This window comes from Musca autumnalis, unplaced genomic scaffold, assembly GCF_047663935.1.
Source record: "Musca autumnalis isolate F117 unplaced genomic scaffold, ASM4766393v1 scaffold_4, whole genome shotgun sequence".
In the NCBI taxonomy this organism is placed as follows: Eukaryota; Metazoa; Arthropoda; class Insecta; order Diptera; family Muscidae; genus Musca; species Musca autumnalis.
The window spans coordinates 145,653,980-145,680,369 of record NW_027411977.1 but is presented as its reverse complement, the minus strand read 5'-3'; the positions used below and the strand labels follow the sequence as shown (position 1 = coordinate 145,680,369).

Below are 26,390 nucleotides of genomic sequence, written 5' to 3'. Positions count from 1 at the left end.
CAAAAGACGCATTTTCCCAAAATTGCAGCGTCCTATCTCCATTTTTGTAGATGCTAGAGTGATTACGAAGACGGACGGACGGACGGACGGACGGACGGACGTGCACAGATCGACTCAGAATTTTACCCTGATCAAGAATATATATACTTTATAGGGTCGCAAATGAGTATTTCAATGCGTTACAAACGGAAAAACAAACTTAATATACCCTCCATACTATGGTGGAGGGTATAAAAACATGTAGAATGTGAATGTATTTTTTATTTATCTCTAAAATATACACTCCACGTCAGTAGAATAGAACACATAAATTTCTGTTAATGTTAGCTTATTTATCCCGAAGCGAATGAATATAGTTTTTAATCTTGTAGGGATTTAAAGACGAACAGCCTTTTTATTTTCGCGAATTTTTGAGATAGTAACGCCGATTTTTTTTCAGTCAAGGCTATCTAAGCATTTTTCAACAAAGAAAACTTATAAATTATTACGCGGATACCGAAAAAACAGCTTAAAATTGTTTAAATTGACAGATAATTGAAACATGTCGGAATGTCAACCGCGCGACTCCTATGTCATATTTCTTCACAATAAGATATAATATGACACAGACAACCTCGACGGATACAATCGAGTGCTTCGGATGCTGATAACATGGAACATTTTCAAAATAATTATGAAAAACGTGAAAATTTATTATAAAATCCCAATATGTTTTGTTCAATAAAATTATTTTTCCGCGAACAAGTCTGCCATTTAAAAGTTTCGAAATTTGTTCCGCTATTCTGCTGGACCAAATTATGAGACTATTGTTGCCACTTAGCTTTTTCTAGGATTTCGGATAACAAATTTAAATTACCTTGAACTTCACTGGTCTTCGTTGAAAACATATATTTTAGAAATAAATAAAAAAACAATAAAAAAATACATTGACATTCTATAACAAATGCTGGACAAAGAAAAATAGACTATTTATAATTAATGACATATGCATATATGTATGTATATACATATACAGTTAGTCAACTGAATTATTGCAAAACCAAAATTATTTTTAAATAAAACATAATTTTATTGGTATTAATAAATAATATTATTATAATATTTGTTATCAGTTTAATTCTTACACATATTTATTAATAAAATAAAATAAAAATCAAATAAAATAAAATAAAAAATAGCTACATTTCACCAAAAACTTTCCTGAAATTAACTAAAAGGAAAACCACTCATTTCTCGTATTGTCAACTAAATTTTTGTAAAATTCTCAATTTTTCAGTTTTACACGGTATTTTTGGAAAAGTTGCTTGGAACCCGCAAGTCCAATCTACAAGATTGGTTTTCGTAATTTTTTTCCAGGTTGTACTATTTTTGAGATATATAAGTTTAAGTAGTGAAATTGCAGTCATGACATTGTTTTTATAAGGAGACGATACAATCCATTGTCCTAATTTAAACTTCTATATCTAAATATCGGTAAAAACTACGAAGATATATAAAAGTCAGTCTTGTAGAGAATCGTGAAAAGCTAAAAACCCTTAAAATGTCAATTTGAATCGCGATTTATTTAAAAAGCGCTCTGGCAATATTTTGTTTTTTAATTTTTGTCATCTATGAACATTGTAGTTTCAGAATCCGCAAAAACTTCCCAGGCCTAAGCACCTTCTATTTAAATTTGGTTCACGAGCACCGTGTGCGGTATATGATGTTGTATACAGTTCTCAGCTTATGAATGGTGATTTTATCGATTTCCTGGCGGATTTACCTTTACCTGACTTTCTCTTTTTCTGAATATACCGTCTATGTTACACACACACAACAATTAACCCAATCCCTGCGAAGGTTTTGTGAAAAAATGCATATTTTTTCACTTTATCCTGCTTTTAGGACAAAAATTGGAACCCGTATGACCGAAATATAGAAGCAAATAGACAGCTGTAATGCTTTACTGTTAGAAAATACTAATATTAATATAAATATGTTCAATATGTGGATTTTTTCTTCAAAAAAGTAAAATAACACAAGTGGTTCCATATGGAACCACCGCAGTGATTGGGTTAATTTATGATCAAAAATTACGGATCTACATGTTCAAAGTCATCAAAATCCTTAATTGCAAGAAATCGAGCGGAAAATACCACGATTTTATTGCACATTAATTTTTTTACAATTATTTAGTTGACACCACAAAGAACCTATCCTTTTTGCACTTGTTTTTGTTATTTCCGACCGATTTCTGCATTTATTGGCTTGTTGTTGCTACTAACAAGCAAATCAACAGATAAGTACAAAAAAAAACCAACATTATTGAAAGAATTTCTTCTAATAATTAATTATATATTAATAATTAAGTAATTCCTAATTGAAAACTTAAATTTTTAAAAATTCATCTTTTGCAATAATTTTGTTGACTAACTGTTTACATATCAAGCATAACTTAATGTCTGAATAATGCCAAAGCAAATTTAGACGCGAAACAAAAATATTAACAAACATCAACAAATTTTTTAAATTGTTTCCAAGATGACAGTTGAAATATTTTAAGCATAATTGTTATACTACATTTTCAAACTTAAAATTCTAGCAAATTAAGTGGTACATAAGCTAATTAAGTTCTTATAACATTAATTCTGAAATATGCAAATATATAAACAAATTGACAAAAAAAAAACCATGATTACGATAATGTAATTAAAGAGAATTGCTAATTCTCTAGGCATTTAGGGATGTAAAAATAAAATCCATAGATACTTTCCAACAAAATGTGCAATAAGAAAACACACTGGGCATACATTTCGGAATGCCACAATGAGCTAAAAAACAGAAACCAAAAGAATATTATAAGCTTTAGATTGCAAGGCATGAAAGCATTTAACATTTTATGTCAAACTTGTCATTGAATTGCTTAGTTTTTTGTCTCCTCTTTATGCATTTCTGTTTATGGCCATACCACCGAACATTTCCACAGTAGCTACAATTTCTATGCCGACAATATTTCTTTCATGGGAATTTAAACTAAATTTGTTTGTAAATGTATGTATTTGTTCTATGTTCTAGGGTTGTATCTGTTAAAACTTGATAAAACAACACTTGAAAGAGTCCTTTTGTTGGGGATTTAATATAAAATATTATGGAATTAGTAATAAAATTGTATTCAAAAGCTACACAAGAGTAGTATAAGAAGATTTTATTATTTTAAGTTGATGATGACGATGGTATGTATTCGATGTGTGTAGCAACGAAATGACTTTTATTAAATTCATATCCAAGGATATTTATTTTCATTTTTAAGAAGATTAAAAAAGATTTGAACGAATTGTTATCCAGCTCATTGAGTTTTTTATGAAGATTTGAATAAAGTATGCAATAGTTTGTAATTCATTTGTTTAAGCTACTTACTAAAATGCGTAAAAATGCGTTTGTTACATCCAAACAAACTTTATTGGTTGCATGAACTTACCTGAAAAGAAAATGGAAAATTTAGACATTGCTTTTATAGAAAAATATAAGCTTAAGATTAGTTCATTTTGAAAAAAATTACAAATACTTGTTCAATTTTAATTGAGGTTTTATTTGAGAGAGAATACACGCAGAGAAATGATATAATATAAAGTCCTTATTCCCTGTTCGAAAAGAACAAAAAAATATTTATAGTAATGACATTTCCTTGTGTAGCATTTGGTCAAATTATCGATATAAACGTACAAAATGAACAAATCAATATTTAATGGCTGGCGAAAGGAATAAATCATAATTTCACAAAACGTGACAGGAATAACAATCGTATTCACAGATGAAGGTCACGTTTCGGCGTATGACGTTTAATAAATGTGTACACACATGACCCTCGAATAATCAATGCTATCCTAGCACACTTTCCAAGGCGTGAACCTCCACCAACCAAGTCCTTTTTTCTTGGTAGTTGAAATTATTCTCGGATTATTTTTACATAAATTCTATACGTGTCAATTGACTACAACGTTGGATGGATTCTCGTAACACAGTTATTGTGTTGTGCATACTAAAATTATTAAAATCATATTCGAAAAATGCAACACCATGTCATTTGTTATGCAAAAATAAATATATGTATAACTAATAGGACCCTGCTGAATTTACAAAATGTTTTTCATATTCCTAATGTTTTTATCTTCAGGACACTTACTGACGGGGTAATCAAATAATGGATTATATATGTACATATGTATGCACATTAGGGTTCTGACGTTTTTACAACTTCATATCCCTGTATCATATTTTGATGAGTTTTTACCTAAGATTGCATAAAACCCTAATTATAAGGTGGTTAGATGAAAAAACCTTCCGCACAAAAAAGTAAAATTTAAAGTATTTCTTTTTCAGTACTTTGGGCAATACTTTGAAGTCACTGTAAGCAGATATATAACTGAAAACAAGCTTTATGGCCATACGGCATGACCAAAATGGCATAACCGCTTGTATTCACTAATTTTATCAAGTTAAGTTTAGGACCTGCTCTCGAATAGGTTTGATTTTTGTTGTAACAACTTGTATTCACTGCCCTCCATACGACGTTACAAGTTTCGTCAGCGACAAGTCCATACTTCCTGAGAAAATAACCTGAAAATTGCAAAAAAAAAAACCCTATGACACCTTGTGTAGTGGTTGGAGTGCAAGATAACTCTTGAACGGATCTACCAATTCGTCCAAAATTTGGTCTTCGTAATATATTGCCCAAACATATTTTCAGTTCGAAATTGGACAATATTTTAAATGAATATTTAAAAATGTCACTAAAATGGTATGAACGTTATACCTTGAACAGGACAACCAATCTGGTCCAAACTTTGGATCTCCCAATATTTTGTCCAAATTTAGTTTTTCTTCTAACATGGCCCATAGGATACTTCCCCCTCAAAAGTTCAACATTTGTGTCAAAGTGCAGTTTAGGGTCTGTCGAAGATCCTTTCAAAAAGTTAACCGATGTTGTTCGTTGTGGTCCTGTTTACAGCGATATTATATTTTCCGTGGACAAGTCCATACTTCCTGGCATACTGGTCCAAAAGTTATACGATGGCCCCCTGAAATGACTAGTGGGCGCGATATCTATCGAAAAGATATGACTCCCAAAATAATATCCACTTCCATAATGGACTATGTCAATCTATTGCCTTAAGTACATCTTCCGCAACACTTCTGAACTTTAATCCTAATCCACTTTTTTGTCGGCAAGTTCAAATGTCCAAAAGGGGCCACAAAATTCGGAAAAGACCCTAAATACATTCGATCTGTCCGTAGATGAACGTTTCAATTTACATAGGCTGAAGGCAAAGCCGACTGATACTTTTTTTCCTTTTTTTATTAAATTGAAATACGTAATTTCATTTTATTTCACAAACACACAAAGTTATATTTGACAAAAATATGGAATCTAGTAATTTTAGTTCGTCACCGTAGAACTTAGGGATTTTTAGACCGTTTTGTCAGGAAGCATGGACTTGCCACGAATAACAGAATATAGCTGTAAACATGACATGTCAAGGAGTGCCATAGACTAATAAAAATATAGATAAAGAAATCCTCTCACCTAAATTCTCTCACTAAGTGTGTATTGAGTCAATTGGATATGCACTCAATTTTTAAAATAGCAATAACTATGAATTTTTAAACTATTTTTTCTGGTAAAAGACAATATGTGGGTAATCTTGACCGCATCTACATCCTTATATAAAAATATTCAACAAAATGTTGCGATTTCCCCCAAACATTGTGCAATCGAGTGAAAACGCTGCGCAGTTTCCGTAAGGGTGACACCTACAAAAAACAAACACATTACACTTACTCTGCACGGTGCTCTTGAATCAAAATTAAATGGAAGGTGCTTACACCTGGGAAGTTTTTGCGGATTCTGAAACTATAATGTTCATAGATGAGAAAAATCAAAAAACAAAAAAAATCGCCGGAGGGCTTTTTAAATAAATCGCGATTCAAGTTGACATTTTTAGGAGTTGCTTAGGTTTTTGCGATTTTGCTTGGAAACCGCAAGTCCTATCAAAATGGGAATAAGGAAAATGTTGTAGCTATCAAAATTCTCTACAAGATTGGCCTTTATGATATTTGCGTAGGTTTTACAACTTTTGAGATATAGAAGTTAAAATTGGGACAATTCATATTCAATTCAATTCTGTATCGTCTCCTTATAAAAGAATGTCATGACTACAATTTCCCAAGTTAAACTTATATATCTAAAAAATGGTACAACCCAAAAAAATTGCATAAACCAGTCTTGTAGAGAATTTTTACAGCTATAAGATTTTCTCAGGCCCCATGCCGATAAGCCTTGCCGTATTCAAGCAAAATCGCGAAACCCTAACAAAAAAAACCTAAAAATGTAAACTGAGCTTCTTTGTCTCAAAAATGGTACAGCCGGACCACAAATCATAAACGTCAATCCTGTAGTGAATTTTCACAGCTACAACATTTTCTTTAGCTCCATTCCGATTGGACTTGCGGTTTCCAAAAAAAATCTGAAAACCTAAAAACCACCTAAAAATGTGAATTTTGACCGCGAATTATTTAAAAATCCCTACAGCGATTTTTTCTTGTTTTCAGATTTTTCTCATCTATGAACATTGCTGTTTCAGAATTCACAAAAACGTCATGACATTGTTTTATAAGGGGGCGATACAGTCAGTGCATTGTCCCAATTTGAACTTCAATATCTCAAAAATGGTAAAACCTACGAAAATACCGTAAAGGTCAAATCTTGTAGAGAATTTTCATAGCTACAACATTTTCTTCAGTCCCATTTTGATAGAACTTGCGGTTTCTAAGCAAAATCGTGAAAACCTAAACAACCCCTAAAAATGTCAACTTGAATCACGATTTTTTTAAAAAGCGCTCCGGCGATTTTTTTTTTGTTTTTTGATTTTTCTCATCTATGAACATTGTAGTTTCAGAATCCGCAAAAACTTCCCAGGTGTAAACACCTTCCATTTAAATTTGATTCAAGAGCACCGTGTCTGTTTATACATTTATTAGTCTATGGAAGTACCTACAACAAAAATGTCGATCGTTTGTGAGGAAGGTATCCGTAGGAGTGGACCGAAATAGTCCATATTTGAACACGATTTAAATGTGAAAGAATTAATACGATGCCCAAAGGTTGGACTAATGTCAAGAGCTCCTTTCAATAGTTATCGTGTCCATCAGGCAAAAATGTGTCACCCACAAGTTACTTCCGGTAAAATTTTTCAACTAAAACTGCATCTAAGCAAAAAATGATCAGCTTTTGTGAAAAAGTACCCGAAGATGCTTTCTCGTTTGGAAGAAATTTTACGATGTACAAAGTTTCGGCCAAATCGCATACACATTTCGTAAGCTCATACTTCATTTGAGTTGGTGCCGGCAAGTGCCGGGTTTAGATCTTTTGGAACATTATCTCAGGAAGTATGGATATGTTCCGGAAAAAATTGTACCGTCGTAAAAGGTATCGTGAGCACAAACTGCTGCATATTTAATGGTATCCGGGAAGCAACATTAAACGGCACATGTACAAATAATTTTGAACATTTGTGTGTTAGGTACGTGATGGAAGAAGTAGATCGATATAGTCCATATTCGAACTGTATCTATGTCTGATAGCTATATTACGACGTGCAAATTACTCCCTTCGAGAATGATCGTGCGCACAATTTTAACGAAAATGTTTGAACTTTAATGGGGCAGGTACCCAAAGGAGTTATCCAGACAGACCACAAATATGCTTGGGGTCTAAAACCAATATTTCGACGAGGCAAATTATGCTCGCATCAAAGTGTATATACCCTCTTTAGCTTAAAAGCTGAGGGTATAAGAATATTAAAGAAATAAGATTTTATTCGCAAAATCGCTGTTGAATATGCCAGTCGAATATTTAGTACCACAAAAGTTGCAAATGTTTTTGTTTTACATCATTATAAAAACGTTGCTACTACCTTTAAGTTAGACACTTGATATTTGTTTTAATTTATTTAAAAGATAACTGATAAGGCTAATTTTTGATTGTTCTTAATTATTTAATTATTATTAATTATTTTCCTAAACTGAAAAATTTAAATTTAATATACTTTTTTAGCAGGTCAAAATATATTTCATAATATATTTAGATTTCCATCCTTAATGCATTTCTGTTCTTGTATTTTCCTTAATCCCCCAGAAGAACAAGAAGAAACGTGCAAGCTAACATAATTTTTTTTGTCTTTCCCTGTGTCCATATTTCATAGTTCATAATTGTGGCTTTGAATTCTCTTTAAATTCCTTGTAAAAGTGTAATGGCATAATGGGCTTATTGTGCAAATAAAAGCAATACGAAAAACTGGAGCGGCAAACCACAAAAAACAGTTCTTTTTCTCAATTTTGCCCCCTTTCGACACGTTTTTAAAGCTCTTCACGTTTTTATTTTACAGCAACGTTGAGCGCATTGTTTGAAAGTGTTTCAGTGTAGCTTCATAATTAATGAGCTTCTTCTATATACTATTTTTGAAGAGTTCGTGTGTAAGGCAAGAAATTAAGCAGGAAAAAAATATTGTTGCTATGATGTAAAATGTGCTGCCAGCCAGCAAGCTGGTTTCGTATCCTTGCCATGTTCATGACAGCCAAACGCAAAAGATGAGAGAGATCTCTAAATGGAAAGTAAGAGGTAATATTTATAATTAGGAATAGTTTTAAAAGGAATAGGAATACTTTTCTTGGCAACACCGCCGAAAAGTATGCAGTAATGTGGTTAGATATTTTATGCTATGCGCAGCTAAGCTTACACATGTAAATCTAATGTAATCTTAAGTTTATGTAGATAGATAATGATGTAATTTTTATGAAATAACCAAATACATTATTGCAATTTTGAACTATGAACTGTAGTGTAGTCTACTACACTAATCTGTGGCGTTATAATTTTCGAGTGATATTCAATTCACCCACCTTTAATGCACTGAAAATAAACAATGATGTTTTTGACGTCAATTTTTGTTTATTTTCATAAAATGTACGGCGAGGAAATTGCTTTTGAATGAAATACAGGCGGACATAAAAACCACATCTTTTAATTGATTGGCTCGACGGGTTATTTAGTATTTAAAAAAATATTATTAATGGATGTGTTTTTGTAAAAAAAAGCTCTCGATTAATTTTAAATAAAAGGATAACCCCTGAGTTAAAGATGAGCTACTAAAAAAACTTTCCACTAAGACTTGCCAATTGCAAAAGACCCGCAAATAAACTTTAAAATACAACTTTAAATTTTCATGTTGATTTCTACAGACTTCTGTCATCAATAAGAAAAATCGGTTACACGATTCCACTAATAAACGACTCCACCTTGTTACAGTCTAGGATTTAAATTGGTTCCCTTTTCATCTTAGCTATAGACCACAAGTTGTGGTGCACAATGTGTACGTATTAAGCACCCCCTCAACATAGTCAAGCAAATTGTGCGAATCAACATTTCCACCAAAGCAACGATAACAACAGTGATTGCATAATACTATCACCCAAATAGATTAATAAGACTAACATACAATCCTTAATGTTAGGGGCTCGGCAATCTTTACATAAACTGTCCTTTTTTAATTAACATACATATATGAAGATAATTATTCTTTTATATTAAGTGAATTAAATATATGTGCTTAGACGAAATCTTCATCATTACTTGAATAAACAGTCAAGCAAACAATATTGAAGTGGCAAGTATTTCCCATTAATTTATTAAAAACGAATACCAACAATAAATCAGTCACGAGTGAACAATCACTTTCATTAGAACAAGAATTATTTAACTTTTATCAAATAGTAGGAAACATATGCCATATTTGCTGATAAACATGATGGAAGGGATTTGTTTCAAATAAACAATACATATATGTATGTATATTAGGGTAATGATTTTTCAACATTTTTTCTCAAAAACGATTTCCTGTACCACAGATGAATGAACTTTTGCCTATAATCACTAAAAGAACGTTTATTCCATTGAAATATATAAAAAAAAGTTCACACACAAATCGATTTTAAAAAAATATATGGGGATTTCTGAGTGAAATCGGACACTTTTTCAAGATGAGGTTTTTGATTTCCTTTATTTTTTGCTGTGGTGATGCTGCTTATTAGCAAAACATTTTAGTATATTTTCAGATTTTTTTACTAACGGTTCCAGAGATATCGCGCCTTGAAAAAGTCAAATTCTGTAAAAACTACATGCAAAGAAATACTCATAACTTCTTTAATATTGGTCCAATTTGAAAAATCTTTTTCTGTATGTTTTGTTGTTTTATCTGTTATTAAATAAAAAATAGCAAAAAAATTTGCACAGTGGGCTTGGATGCTATTTTTGCGATTTAATATTTCAAATCAATTTTTAAAGATGTTCGACCCCTTCGATTTTCTTTAAATTTTGTTGTATTGAACTACGTTCAATTACAAAAATGTTAAGCCCTATGTGGTAATGGGATTCGGGCAATTACTATTTTTTCTTAATTTTTTAAAATTTGTCAATTCAATTTTTTCTTTATACCTTTGTGCAAAATTTATTATTTTATTAAAAAAATTAAAAGTTTCATTTATAAATATTTGTTTTGATTTTATATTTATGAATTTATCTCAAACGTCTTAAAAACTGCCTAATTTTTCGATTTTGAAAATGCACCAGCGAAAATTCCGTTAAAGCCCACTGTGCATGTTTTTCTATTTTTTTATGATAAATATATAATATATAATGATAAATATGTACTCATAGCTTCAAAAATACAGGAAATATAAATTTTGGACAAAGGTATAAAGGAAAAATTGAATTGACAAATTTTAAAAAATTAAGAAAAAATAGTAATCGTCCGAATCCCATTACCACATAGGGTTTACAATTTTTGTAATTAAACGTAGTTTAATACAAAAAAATTTAAAGAAAATCGAAGGGGTCGATGTGTTTCACATTGACATTTACGCTCCCTAGCTCTCAGAAAGCGCCCACTGGTGCATGTGTTTGTTTTTTTGTGGCTTTTGGGTTTGTATTTGTTTGCACCCAAATATATAATTAGTTTGCACACAAAAATATAATTTGTTTGCACCCAAACATATATTTGTTTGCAGGACCAAAACACATGTTATGTTTGGGACTGATTGCAAACAAATATATGTTTGCTGCAAAATATTTTTCGGACATATGTTAGAGACGTTTTTTTTTTCCTCCGTGTACAACTTCTCTTTATTCACATTTGGATAGAACATGCGTTTTCCAAGCAAAATCATGAAAACCTAAAAAAAAAACCAAAAATGTGAACTTTGACCGCTGTTTTTTAAAAAAACGCTCCTGTGATATTTTCTTGTTTTTGGATTTTTCTCATCCATGAACATTGCTGATTCAGAATCCGCAAAAATTTCCCAGGTGTAGGCGGTTCCTTTCCTTTTTGTCAAACATTTTTTTGTTTCAAGCTAATAATCCAGTAATGTACGTGAAGATAAAAACGATTTTAAGTAGAGGAGACACATTTTCTGTGTTATAAGTAATAGTTGTGTTCCTTTACTTGTTTGAGTTTACCATTTTTAACCTGCAAAGCGTTCCTTAACCGCAAAAAGTGGTAAAACTGGAAGCAATTGTTAAGAGAGAGACAGAAATGGCGTTCTCTTCTACCACAGGCTACTGTAACAACCGATGTTGGAATATGAGCGATAAATCGCAATGTCTTCGTCTTCGAGTGGCGTTGCCGGTATGCTGGCGTTTAGCGCGGCTATCGCTCGTCGGCTGAAGGGGTGGTCCTTGCCACTCTTTGACAATGCGGTTGAACACAAAAAAAAAAAACAAAATCATACCGGTCTTGATCAAGCAAAAAGCAAAAAAAAAAATACCGATGAAGCCTGAAATATGTCTGTAAACAGGAAAAATCTATTTTAAACAAAAAAAAAAAATAACTAACAGCTGAACTCACTTTAACCTTTTATACCCTATCAAAACAGCTCTCCTGGCGGCTGACCAACCAGGAGATTCAGCCCTCCCACCGAGAACACCTCTCGCCATGACACCTCGTTGTAAAAGTGTCCCAGATTTGACCTTTACTTACCTCGTTTAACCCATTACCACCACCTTTAAGAGGGCTTTAAGCCGAAAACATGGTTTTCTAATTCAAAAATGTTACAACTTTATTCATCTTATAATAACCATCTCTTTTGAACCACACAATCGAAAGGACAATCAGAGAATAAAAAAAGAAAAAAATACAATTCAGAGATAGAAACAAAACAAGTTGATTATCTTTACGTATTTCAATCTAAATTCGTATGATTTTAATAATATCTCCTTTTATTTCCAGGTCACCAGTTCTCCCAGAAGTGTGTACTCCAGCATGCAGACGGTTGTTCCCAATATGTAAGTATACACGTATTTGTATTTGTAGTGTCAGGTAATAACCATATTCCGAGATATTAATTATGTATTTTCTCTTTTGATTTGTTTCAGGAAAAAAAAGAAGCTAAACACAGGGATCTGGTGCCTTCAAAAACAAAGCAATCGATAAAACAAGAATGGTTCCTAACCCTGGCCTGAGCTCAACCCCGAGTTCGTTCTATCCTTGCACACTCCAAAAGGTAAGTATCTACTAACTTTTAACCTCCTCTGTTTTGCCCTTTTTTAACCAATTTTATTTCTCTTTTCATGTATAACACGCGGAATATAATTACCAATTGGCTGTCGTCCGTCTGTCTGTCCTAGTATGAAGGTACTGTCACTTGGGATGATACCGAGGCTTGCCGGACTGGCAATGCTCAAACTGCGCCTCCCTCGTTGGACTGGATGGGCGGTGGTGTGGCTCCTGGAATCCAATTCGCTGAGTTTCAATATTAATTTTGTTTGGTTGTGAACTTTGTTTAGCTTTAGGTTATAAAATTGTTTAGTTTTAGTTTAGTTTTAAGTCTTTTCTTTAGTTTTAGGCTTAAGTTTAAATTTAGTTTTAATATTAATTCAACATCTTCTTAAGCCACAATGAGTTTTATTTAAATTGTAAATAAAGTTCATTTCAATTTAAGTTCGATTTATCTTCTTTCGATTTGTTTAAAATGTTGGTGTTTGTTTGTTTAAATGTTGGTGTTCTTCTGTTTATTAATTATTGGTTTATGCACAACAGACTTTAGGTATTAATACAGGTGCTGTATTCGTCTTCATCACCAATATAAATTTGTATTTTTGTTTACTGGAGCCACACACCCAGTCTTCTTCGCAGGTAAAGTAAAAAGGAAAGATCTTCCTGTCGATTTCTCCCAGGAAAAAGATCTTCATGCTATCTTCTTTTTCTTTCCGTTTCTCTTTTCTACCCCCCTTATGTTAGAATTGCCAACTTATCATCGAACAGCTGTTTTTGATGAAGGATTTGTGTTGTCAATCATTTTTTCTTCTTCTTACATTCGCCTATTAACCTTCAAAGGGCGCACCCCACACTACCAGTCAAGTTTTTTCGGGGAAACAAATGGTAGAACTGATTTTTCGACATTTGTTTGGCGATTATTTGGCAATGATGTAAAAAAATTAACAAAAACAAAAGAAAAAAGCAAACGCTGACAAAACAAAATTAAAATTAGTGAAATAAAAAAAGAAATTTGAATTTTTTGTTTCTTTTTGACATTGTTACCGTTCCTATAATTTTCTGGTAAACTGGTCATGAGAGAGCAATTTTGACAGTTTTCTCTTTTACCACTTTTACCATTAAAAAGTGAAGGAACAAAGCTAACGTGTAACAAATACTTCAACATAACAGATTTGTCGAAGGGTAACACTAAGCATTTCATTGCAGCAAATTTGAGAAAAATGGAAAGAATAAGCTTTGCCGGCATTGATTTGTGTTTGAAGACATTTTTCCGTTTTTCTCAACTTTTCTACAATAAAATGCTAATTTTTTAAAACCGTTTTTGCCCTCGGACGAATCTGTTATGCTATATAACAGATTTTTTATCCGTTATACATACTACAGAAAATGTGTCTCTGCTAAATGGTGTCTCATTTTTATCTTCACACACATCTTCCAGTTTTTTCGCCTTTCGTTGTGTATACTTATTATCAGCTAATGCAAAATGTGTCACTTATTTGTTACTAATCCGAAATGCAGTATATTACCAAACCAAAGTGTTTTGCGGGTAATGAGAAACTCTCATGTTAGTTTTACTCTTATATGTATGTGTATGTTTTGTACATACATATGTACTATGTGAATATTAGAAAAGATTGAAATTACAAAATTTGATATAATTATTGTCCAATTCTGTTTTTGCGAATAAAATATTTATTTGGTTTTTAATACAAAAGTGAAATATTATTATTTTTTTCTAATGAAAAGATAATCCAACGGGAATATAAACGGAACAGTATATTACGGATTATAGTATTTTTCGGAACCCAGAGTAACAGAATTATTTTTCGTTCCATCCGCATATACACAAATTTATAAATACATATGCACAAACCAAACAAACATTTTGGTGAATTTCTTCGGAACCACACAATCGTTCAATCGTTGTTGAGGTTGACTATGCGTTGTTGAGGTTATTATTAAGAAGCAAATGACACATTTTCCATTCGGCGTTACACTTGTTTGTATGCATAGATATTTCTATTAATATGTATGTATGTATGTATCACAATCAAATGTGTACGTATTAGAAATTAGAAGAAAAAATCCTGTTATTCATTCACACAAAATACATAAATATACGAATTCATAATAACCAAATATATGTATGGTAGCACCTGCTGCTACACAAACTTATCTAAACTAAACCACAACATATTGTGGGATGTTTAACAGATAAGATAGTTTGAAGAATAATCGATATTCACTCATTCATTCCCCCAGTGAATGCTTTCAAACATTATCAGTACTTCGAAAAAGAAAAAAAAAATACATTGTACACTTGAAACCAATTTTGTTATAAATTATTAAAATACTTAAAACGATACTACCGACTACCACTTTAGAAATTATAAACAAACATTTGATTTAATGATAAACAAAAACTAATACTTTCAATTAAGTTTGTTATGCAAATATTTTATTCATATCAAAATGGAAATTTCGGGTCAAATGTCAATGACTTTTGTTTTGCATTTTGTAAAGCTTAAAAGTTTTTCTTTGTTTGCTTTGGTCTTTAAAAAAAAAAAAAAACAAAAAAACAAAAAAATAATAATGAAAATTGATTAAAACAGAAAGTTAAGTTTTAAATCTGTGTCACGCAGTCCGCATTGGTATAAGCCAAAGTACAACAACAATGATTGTACAAATAAACTATAACAAAAACCTCACATTTATTGCCAGCAACAAGTATTTATATGTATGCATGCATATATGTATATTCATATGTATGTATGAATTATTTCATTTTCTGGCATATGATTTAAAAGCTATTTTAATAAAAACTAGCTGAACCCGGTGCGCTTCGCTACCCCGACTAAAGTGTAATATAGTTTGACACATTTGTTTGTAGGCCAATTTTCTTCCAAATTTCATTAAAATCGGATACACATAGCGTGTGTGGTACATGAAATCAGCCGAATATATATATGGGAGCTATATCCAAATCTGAACCGATTTCAATATATTTTACTACACTGTTTTTTGGTCCAAATACCGTCACACATTCCAAATTTCATTTAAATCGGGCATATATAGCGTGCTTGGTGCATCAAATACACGAAATCGGACATATTTATTTGTAGTCCAAATTCCGTCACACATACCAAATTTGGAGTCTGTATCCGTAACCGTTCTACAGATATTTACATACAAAATCGAAATTTTTGGAGGTACCTCCGATTCTGATGCTATATCTCCGGATCGGGGCGGAATTTTAAAACTTTTTATAGCCTATGTTACTTTCAGGCCATGTAGTGCTATACCCTAAAAATTTCAGGAAGTTCGGTTCAGTGGTTTTTGAGTCCATAAACTTCAAACAAACTTTTTTACTTCACGTTCACTAATCACTTAAAAATTCACTCTTCGGGGTTTTTGACACTTGTTGAATGACACAAATCGATCAATGAACACCTATTTATATCACGTCCATTTCAATATTTTACCGACAGGTACTTATGATGGTGTGTATATACCTGAATCAGCAAAAAATCGTCAACGTTTTTTCCAAAAACAAAAAATATTCGATTCAAGTGCCATCCATAGACTTCTATGACCAATGTTTTATTTTGTTCAAAGCATATGAGAATTTAAAGTTATATGACTTATCACTTATTTTACATGGTTTACAAAAGAAAAAAATATAAATTTTTTTACAAATATGTAATTTTAAGTGGTCTTTAGGTGTCAGTTTTTAATATTTAAATTTAATAAAAGTTAGTCATTAATATTAAAAAGTTCTTTCATTCCTGCAACAGGAATGCAGAATTATTTGTAACCAAGTTCCGTCACACATTCCCAATCTCAATGAAATTTGATATGCATGGCGTGTTTGGTGCATAAAATACAGGAAATCGGACGATTTCAATATAATTTGGCAGATTTTTTTCTAGACTAAATTCAGTTACACATTCGAAATTTCATTGAAATTTGACATACACAGCGCATCAAAGTGCATCAAATTGGCAAACCATATATATATAGGAGCTATATCGAAATCTGTACCGATTTCAATATAATTAGGCAAATTTTTTCTGGACCAAATTCCGTCACACACCCCAAATTTCTTCTTCTTCTTTATTTGCGCATCATTGTGTCGAATATATGCGATCATATAATAATTACAGATTATTTGTTGGTTTACAATTTTTTTATGTTTAACAAAAATGGATTTTTATAAATATAGATATCTGTTTCTAGCGGCATTCAATAAACTTCTTTCATTTTGATGTCCGGTCCATGTCAGAATATTTTTCAGCCAAGAAACTTCTTTTCTTCCCCAAATATAATTAAAATTTTACATACATAGCGTGAGGGGGTAGCTAGCAGTAGCTATATTCAAATTTGAACCGATTTCAATATAATTTGGCAGATTTATTTTTTGACCAAATTCCGTCACACATTCGAAATTTCACTGAAATCGGGCTCATATAGCGTGTTTGCTGCATCAAATATCCTAATTGGTCCAAAATATATATGGGAGCTATATCCAAATCTGAACCGATTTCGATACATTTTGACATATTTATTTATAGTCCAAATTCCGTCACACATTCCAAATTTCACTGAAATCGGGCTCATATAGCGTGTTTGTGCATCAAATACCTCAAATCGGTCAAAAATATATATGGAAGCTATATTCAAATCTTAACCGATTTCGGTATATTTTGGAACATTTTTTTATAGGCCAAATTCCGTCACACATTCCAAATTTTATTGAAATCGGGCACATATAACGGGTTTGGTGCATCAAATACCTCAAATCGGTCAAAACTATATATGGGAGCTATATCCAAATATGAACCGGTTTCGATATATTTTGGTACATTTATTTATATGCCAAATTCTATCACACATTTCAAATTTCATTGAAATCGGGCGCATATAACGTGTTTGGTGCATCAAATACCTGAAATTGGTCAAAACTATATATGGGAGCTATATCCAAATATGAACCGGTTTCGATATATTTTGGCACATATATTTATAGTTCAAATTTCGTCACACATTCCAAATTTCATTGAAATCGGTACACCAAATACTTGAAATCGAACGAAAATATATATGGGAGCTATATCCAAATCTGAACCGATTTCGATATAGTTTGGTACATTTACTTATAGATCAAATTCCGTCGCACATTCCAAATTTCATTGAAATCGGACATATGTGGCGTGTTTGGTATATCAAATACTTGAAATCGGACGAAAATATATATGGGATCTATATCCAAATCTGAACCGATTTCGATATAGTTTGGTACATTTTGTTATAAGCCACGTTCCGTCACGCATTCCAAATTTCATGGAAATCGGACATATACAGCGTGTTTGGTACATCAAATACTTGAAATCGGACGAAAATATATATGGGAGCTATATGCAAATCTGGACCGATTTCGATATGTTTTGGCACATTTATTTTTAGGCTAAAATCCATCACACATTTCAAATTTGGAGTCTTTATCTGTAACCGTTCTATAGATATTTGCATACAAAGTTTAAATTTTTTGGAGGTACCTCCGATTCTGATGCTATATCTCCGGATCAGAGCGGAATTTCGAAACTTTTTATAGCCTATGTTACTTTCAGGCGATGTAGTAATATACCCTGAAAATTTCAGCAATATCGGTTCAGCGGTTTTTGAGTCTATAAATTTCAAACAAACAAACAGACAAACAAACAAACATACAAACATTTTTCTATTTTATATATATAGATATCAATTAATTTAATGTAGTCAATTAAATTAATTATTTTTACGCTAATGTCTGAATGAAGTCTTCTTCGGGAAATAATAGTGGGTCACAACAAAACGTAGACCCATGCCTCGCATTTTGGTGGATAAGTTTTTTTTTTGACTAGCTGGAATCCTAAATTCCAAATTACAGCAAATTCTGACATATAAAGCACATACATGCCTGAAAACGGGCAGTACCGTTATATGTGTATATCCACAATTTTTCGGTAGATACGTTTTTTGGCCTAAATTCCAAATTATAGCTAGTCTCCCCAACTAGTCTCCCCAGTAGTAACAAAAACAGCATCTAACACCACATGCTGTTGTTCAACTCCCCTGGAAATTGATCGTTGCTGCAATTGAATTGCAACGGTCTCAGTAACAAAGTCAGCGAAATTGTAGACTTTATAAGTCGGAGGAAGGAACATCATGATCGCCGCGATCCAGATAGTAGTTCGCTTGCAACTTTGCGTAGGTTACAACGTGTTGCGAATAGTATTAGAAGCAGAGGAGGAGGAGAACTTGCCTTCCTTGTACTCCAGTCTGTCCCATACAGATCTACATATCTCACTTGAGCTTGACTCTAATAATCCATACATTGAATGTATGGAGGTAGAAGTAAAGTGTGGGGCTGTCGAGATAGAGTTGCTTAATGTTTACACGTCGCCGATGAACAGTTGTGCCTATACGAGGGCTGCACGATAACTATCTGGTGTAGGTAACACTGCGTGTTGCTAGGCGCCATTTAATTTTTTTTTTTGGAAAGTTTGACAGTATTAGCCTAAACGTACTCAGGACAGTTTGACATAAGACCATGCTTTGTGACTTTCATCCGATAATTTTACACAACATTCCACGTGGATCATCGATCAAATCAAAGGGCAATCCTATAGCGCTATGAAAAACTGGTTTAATGAAATCAATCGTGGCCGACACTCGCCAAAAATCGAAGGTCGTGAGGGACGCCCAAACACGGCCGTTATGTCAGAAAAAAATCAAGTGGATAGAAGTATCCTTACATTTGATATTGCATGAGCACCTGGTCGCAAAAATGGGGTTTTCTTATAAGGTCCCGCACAATTGAAAAATCGCTCAAAAAAGGCACTTGCCGATTGGTGCAAAGAAATTGTGAATAAATAAGATCACGGTGCTACAAACGACGTTTATACGATCGTCACAGATGACGAACCTTGGATATATGCCTATGAGCCCGAAGTCAAGCCAAATACAACGAAAGTTGTTTATGGAAGAGGCACTTCGAAACAAATGATCGCCTGTTTCTTCTGTAAAACTGGACATGTGGCGACTAAACGGCTTGAACAACGTAGTACGGTTAATTCTGAGTGGTACACTACAACTTGTTAGCCTGAAGTCTCCCGGGAAAGTTCGAAAAACGAAAAAAGAAGACGCATCATTGTGCACCATGACAATGCGAGCACTCACAAATCGATTCAATCCAGCGCCGTTTTTACCGGCCAAAACGTGGAATTGATGGGTCATACGTCGTGCAGCCTTTACTTGGCACCCCCAATGACTTAATATGAAAAAGAAAAAAAAAACAGAAAAAAGGCGTATTCAACGATTTTCGTCACCAGAAGATGCTGTAACAGCGTCCACCCTTTGTGTGCAAAAAGTGCTTTAACAATTGGTGGAGACTACTTAAGAAAACAATAAAACTATTTTTAAATATGTTATCGTGCAACCCTCGTATGCCTGACATTAATTCGCTTTTGGAGGGCAATAACCGTCTAGTTCTAGAGGACTTCAATGATTATCATGAACTTTGGCATTCGGTCCTAGGCAATGATCAGAGGGGCAGTGCACTAGCCGAGCAAATGATAGCTGAAGAAGACGCTTTTACGGGGATAACAGGAGATTGCCACAGCTCACCACACATCAACATTGTGGTACCCGGCTTGATAAATGACGTGTCATCGCAACCCGTCATTTCCCATGGCCCAGACCATCTTCCTCTCCGTTAACAGGTCACATTTTGTACGGTGAACAAAGACGCTCCTACAAGGATAAGGGGAAATCACCACAGCTCGCTAGACATCACCATTGTGGTACACGGTCTGATAAATGACGTGTCATCGCAACCCGTCATTTCCCATAGCCCAGACCATCTTGCTATCATCGTCTCCGTTAACAGGCCATCCTCTGACCGCTGTACCTTTTTTGAACCATGGAAAAGCTGGTTGCCAAGGGTTCAATCACCGCTTCAGAGTGCTGTCTATTCTCTCAGATTCTTAGGTAACTGAGAGAAATTTCCGGGACATCATCACAGCTGCAGTGGCTCACTTCATACTTACTGGTCGATTACCCGAAATTAGACTAAATTTCCCAGCAGAGGCGACGGGACTAGCAAATGAGCAAACCCTGAAGACCCAAGAGTTATGGAACTTTCGCTTGATGTGAACATGCTAGTAAGCGAGAATAAGCGGAAAAAGTGGCTAGGCCCCCTAATTAAGTAAATTGTGGCCATCGATTAAATAACTCTCGATTTCGGGAAAGAAAGATGATAGAACTGCAGTTACTTTCGACGACGTGTCAGAGACACATCCGACGAGGTACACGTATTATTTAAGTGGTAATGCTTAAGCAACTGGATGAACCCGATGTTGAATATTTGACAAGTGTTCTGAAATTGTCGTTAGATACCCATAGTGTACCAGGAGCCTGAAGCCAGACAAGGATGTTGACAGAAACGAATCGTACGGGCAGATCTCCCTGCTGTCGCCAGTAGTGATGACTCTAGAGCAGGCATGACCAAAAAGACAACGGAGAAAATGTGAATGTATTCAAAATATTGGCAACTTTTAACATTTGTTCTCTTTGTACGCACTTTCTGCGCATTCGGGTCGTGTGCGTGTAAATTGCCGTAAATCATCGGCACCGCCGTGCCAAATGTGACCATGCTCTAGAGACCCTATTCCTCCCCATGATGAGAAAAAAAGTTTCCCAGTTGCCCAAGTTGCGGCATCAGTGTGGTATGCTAATGTTAGCGCTACTCAAAATTCAAACCTGCCAGAATGACTCCATCTATACTCTGATATATGTATCGAAGATTTAAAATTAAATGCTGAAAAACTTTCCCCCAACAGAAGACAAAATGGAAATAACATTTAAAATGCATCATTCACACTATCATGTGAATTCATGATATATCATGCATATGTACATACTTTTTGTATATACAAAACAGACAACGCCTCAAGCGTTCATCCTGTGGTTAATGGCAGTTTCAATTATATTTCCATAATGTCAAAAGGGCTTGCGGCTATGAAAACTGTTATGCATATTCCACTACATGTTTCACCAGTTCATCTGTATATGTGGATGCATGTTTGGATGTGTGGGCATATGCATGAGTTTTCTAGTCAATCGATGAAATAATTTTCCAATTCATGTGTAAAACATGTTAAGCAAGGATGCTGCATCCAAAGAAGAAGGAAATGAATGCGGAGCTGTGAATAATGTATACAAAATACCATCGGAATGATGGGGTTTATGAGATTATGAATAATCGAGAAAACAAAAAAAAACAACAAGAACAACTCAAATGCACACTTGAAAATACTACCGCAGTTTTTACATCATCATCCAAACATAACAAAAAAGGGAGGCAGCTCGATTGTGGTGAATAGAGGAAATGCTCACGTTTTTCTGTTTTTGTGTGAATTCAACTGCAATCACAGCCAGAGTGCCAATTAAACGCTACACTAGTCAAAAGGATTTCAAAAACATTCAATTTTGAAATAAATCAATGCATCAATGTTTGATATCAATCATTCGTTTATCGTATTAATCCATTAATACTAGCATGAAAGGCACCAAAAAATACAACAACCATGCTGATTTTAAAAGAATTTAAACTGAAATCATTTAAGCTTATGGCCAATTAAGTTAGGCACTGCATAGCACCGAATGCACGTTGCAACTATTAAAACCAGTAAGGAAAGGATCAAAGTCGGGTCGACTATATAATACCCTACAAGCGCCATGATTTTAGTAAAATTTGCCGAAATTTTTTCTTCATAATATCTGTCCAATTTTCTAATTAGTTTATCAAATATATAATATCGGACGAAAATATATATGGGAGATATATGTTTATTAGGGTTATGATTTTTTTACAACCTTATATCCCTGTATCATAGCGTGACGATAATGATTATAAAATTTGAATTTATCAGAATTATGGGCCATTTTTGAAGTCACTGTAAGCACATATGTGGGCGAATATTGCGAAAAGACTTGTTTCTGTGTCCCGACGCATTTAGGACTAAAAATATTAAAAAAATTAAATTCTTAGAAACCGAATAAGTAAAACAAAATGCCCTTCAACGAGGATCGAAAATCAAAATAAAGTATTCTACATATTTATATGTCGGGTCAGGGCCGACTATGTGATACCCTACATCACTACCCCTGGGCATAAGCATTTGACTGGTAAAATTCAGAATATTAAAATTAGGATAGCTTAGCGCTTTGCTCTGAATGTCTTTATTAATACAGGTCAATTTTGTTGAAACGCATTTCAGTGCATCGTCAGTACAACTCAAATAAAACAAGTGAGCCAAGGCTATTGTCGGGTCGGGGCCGACTATGTGGGTCTCTGTGAGACCCCCCATCAACCCCCATCGTGACGATACGATCAAAATTCCGACCTGTAGTGTGATTGCACAATGAATGGAAAAAGGGATGCATTACCGACTATTGGGAAATCTCTCATGTTTGGTCACCTATGAAAACCTACTTCACATCGTTGCAAAAGTGATATTTTCTACTTTCCTTGTCAGGTTTTGCTTTCTATATACCTCTTACAGAAGAGAGATATACGCTTTGAAATAAAACGTTAGCCTTTTCTCAAAATAAATTTTTTTCACATTCCGATCCCTTAATAATATCCGACCATTACCAAAATCAATAGGTTTTTTCCTCTGTGGGACCCCCATTAACACCCAAAATTTCGTGACGTTCCAATCAAAATTGCGACGTCTAGCGTGATTGCAAAAAATTTAAAAAAATGGTATGCATTACCGACTATTGCGATATCTCCGTTATTTGGCAACCTACGCCAATCTGCTTTACATCATTGTAAAGATGGAATTTTCAACTTTCATAGTCAGACTTTGCTTTTGGAGGGTCCCCAACTAAAGCTGTGATATTCGTCATTATTATTAAAATCGCAGAAATGAAAAGTTGTGTTCTATTAGTGGCTATTGCGATATCTTCGTTGTTTGACCACCTACGACAACCTACGTTACATCGTTGCAAATGTGATATTTTCTACTTTCATTAGCAGGTTTTGCTTTTGATAGACCCCTTATAGAAGCGGAGATATTCGCTTTGAAAAAAAAATGATGACTTTTTCTCCAAATAAGTTTTTTTGCCCATTCCGACCCCTGAATTTTATCCGACCATCACCAAAATGAATAGGCTTCTTCCCCTCCGGGACATTCATCAACACCCAAAATTTGGTGATCGGATTAAAATTGCGACCTGTAGCGTGATTACAAGGTTTAGATGGACAGACGGACGGACACACATAGCCAAATCGACAAACACCTTAATAATCCATTATTTTAACAAGGGAATGTCGCGCGTAATTAGTGGTTATTTCTGGCCACCTTTATTTCAGTGGCCAAAAATAATGGGTTAGTAAGGAGTCTTATAAGTATTTTTGCTTTGATAGCGCCACTTTACAGCTGATTTGGTAATAACGTTCAGCTTAAACATTTAAAATATATAACATATATGAAATCAGGCGGGGAGGTCTATACCCATATGTATAACTATATCCGCAATTTTTAAAGGAGAAATTTTTGGACCACTAGGAACCTTTAATGCAAAATTACAGTTAACTTAGACAGAAAATGTAGATAAAAAGTTGAAAATATCTGAACTCGGGCGATAGCGGTATATGGGGGGCTATACCAAAACCTGGACCTATGTCCACAATTTTTGGTGGAGAAGTTTATGGACCACCAGGAACCCTAAATGCCACATTACAGTTAATTTAGACCGAACATGTAGATAAAAACTTCCAAATACCTCAAATCGGGCGGTATGTCTAAAAATTTTGAAGGAAATATTTTTTGACCAATGGAAAATCAAAGAGTCAATTTACAACTAGTTGTTCATTGATGATTTTAGATTTATCAACAGATTTATATCTATCCTTTCTCTAGCGGACTTTGTCGTATTTTCCGCCCAATTGTGATGTTTAGGATTGATAATCATCCCAATCCGCTATTGTTGATGGACAGATGTATGCTTTATGTACCGTGGAATCCCGCCATTCTAGGCAATTTGTAAATATATCGTTATTTTTAATTAGAGGAGTTGCCGTACTACCTCCGAATGCATGAAATTATAGTGAACTCCGAAATTCATTAACAAATACATATATTGCCTTTTTGACCACGGGACATTCCTCAACATTTTCTGAAATTTTTATGAAAATTCCTTCAGTAGTTTTGTAGTTACAACATATTTATTGTGGTCGTGGTCGGGTCTTTTCGCCTCAAATAAGTACGTAAGGTCAGATACACAACCCCCATGTCTTGCAAATTAATTTTCAAACCGGCACATTCGTATTTTGCATATATTGAATATTTTAAAATAGGGCGTAGGGATGGTACCAAGCCCCTTCGAAATTCCACAAAATAAATTTCAGAAAATCGGTTCAGTTGTTTTGTTGATATGACATATTTAAAAAAGTGGGCGTAAAAGTGGGCTTGGTCAAAAACATAAGAGCTGTATTCCTTTACCTGCCAGAGTTTACCATTTCGTACCATTTTTAACCTGTAAAGCGTTCCTTAACCCAAAAAAGTGGTAAAACTGGAAGCAAAGATTAAGAGAAAGAGAACGAAAACGGCTTTCTCTTCTACCACAGGCTACCAGACAAATTTCTTCGGTTAAAAATGGTAGAATTTGATTGGCAATGATGAAAAAAATTGACAAAAACAAAAGAGAAATGCGAACGCTGACAAGACAAAATTAAAAGTTTTGAAATTGAAAGTTTTCTCTTTTACCATTAAATAAGTAAAAAAGTATCAGTCAGCTTTGCCGACAGAGATATACCCTCAGCCTGTGTGAATTAAAACTTTCATCGATTGACAATATCGAATTTACTGACGGCTAAGCAGATTTTGTGGACCTTTTTCGAAGTATGAACTTGGTGCTGTTGAACCAACTTTAAATGGAAGGTGCTTACACTTGGGAAGTTTTTGGGGATTCTAAAACTACAGTGTTCATAGATGAGAAAAAAAACAAAAAATAAAAAAAATCGCCTGAGCGCTTTTTAAATAAATCGCGGTCAAAGTTCATATTTTTAGGGTTTTTTTAGGTTTTCACGATTTTGCAGGGAAACCGCAAGTCCTATCAAAATGGAACTAAAGAAAATGTTATAACAGTGAAAGTTCTCTACATGATTGTCCTTTATGATGTTTTCGTAGGATTTACCATTTTGAGATATAGATGTTCAAATTGGGAAAAATCACTGACTGTATGGTCTCCTTTTAAAATAATGTCATGACTGCAATTTCCCAACGTAAACTTATATATCTCAAAAATGGAAGAACCTAGGAAAAAATCTAGTAGAGATTTTTTACGCCTATAAGATTTTCTCTAGTTTCATTTCGATAAGACTTACCGTTTTCGAGCAAATCGTGAAAACCTAACAAAAAAAAAAAGAAAATGAAAATGTGCCCTAAACTTCTATATCTCAGACATGGCAAAACCTACGAAAACATCATAAAGGACAATGTAGTATAGAATTTTCACACCTACAAAATTGTCTTTAGCCGCATTTCGATACTACTTGCGGTTTTCAAGCAAAATTTGTTTAAAAATCCCTTCAGCGAATTTTTCTTGTTTTTAGATTTTTCTCATCTATGAACATTGCTGTTTCAAAATCCGGTGTAAGCGGTTTTCACTTAAAGTTAGTTAAGACGCACCATGTATGACATTGCTGTAAAAGGAAGCGATACAGTCAATGCGTTGTCCCAATTTGAACTTCTATAT

General features: G+C 33.8%; 1 protein-coding gene and 1 long non-coding RNA gene across 8 annotated transcripts in view; one reads left to right on the top strand and one right to left on the bottom strand.

The window, feature by feature from the left end:
- Positions 1 to 26,390, bottom strand: part of MCU (mitochondrial calcium uniporter) — a 304,006-nt gene that overhangs the window by 221,735 nt on the left and 55,881 nt on the right. The window lies entirely within an intron of this gene.
- LOC141404347 (uncharacterized) lies at positions 12,240 to 13,037 on the top strand. The gene is made up of 2 exons (XR_012412994.1): positions 12,240 to 12,373; positions 12,464 to 13,037. It is a non-coding gene; the product is annotated as an uncharacterized lncRNA (long non-coding RNA).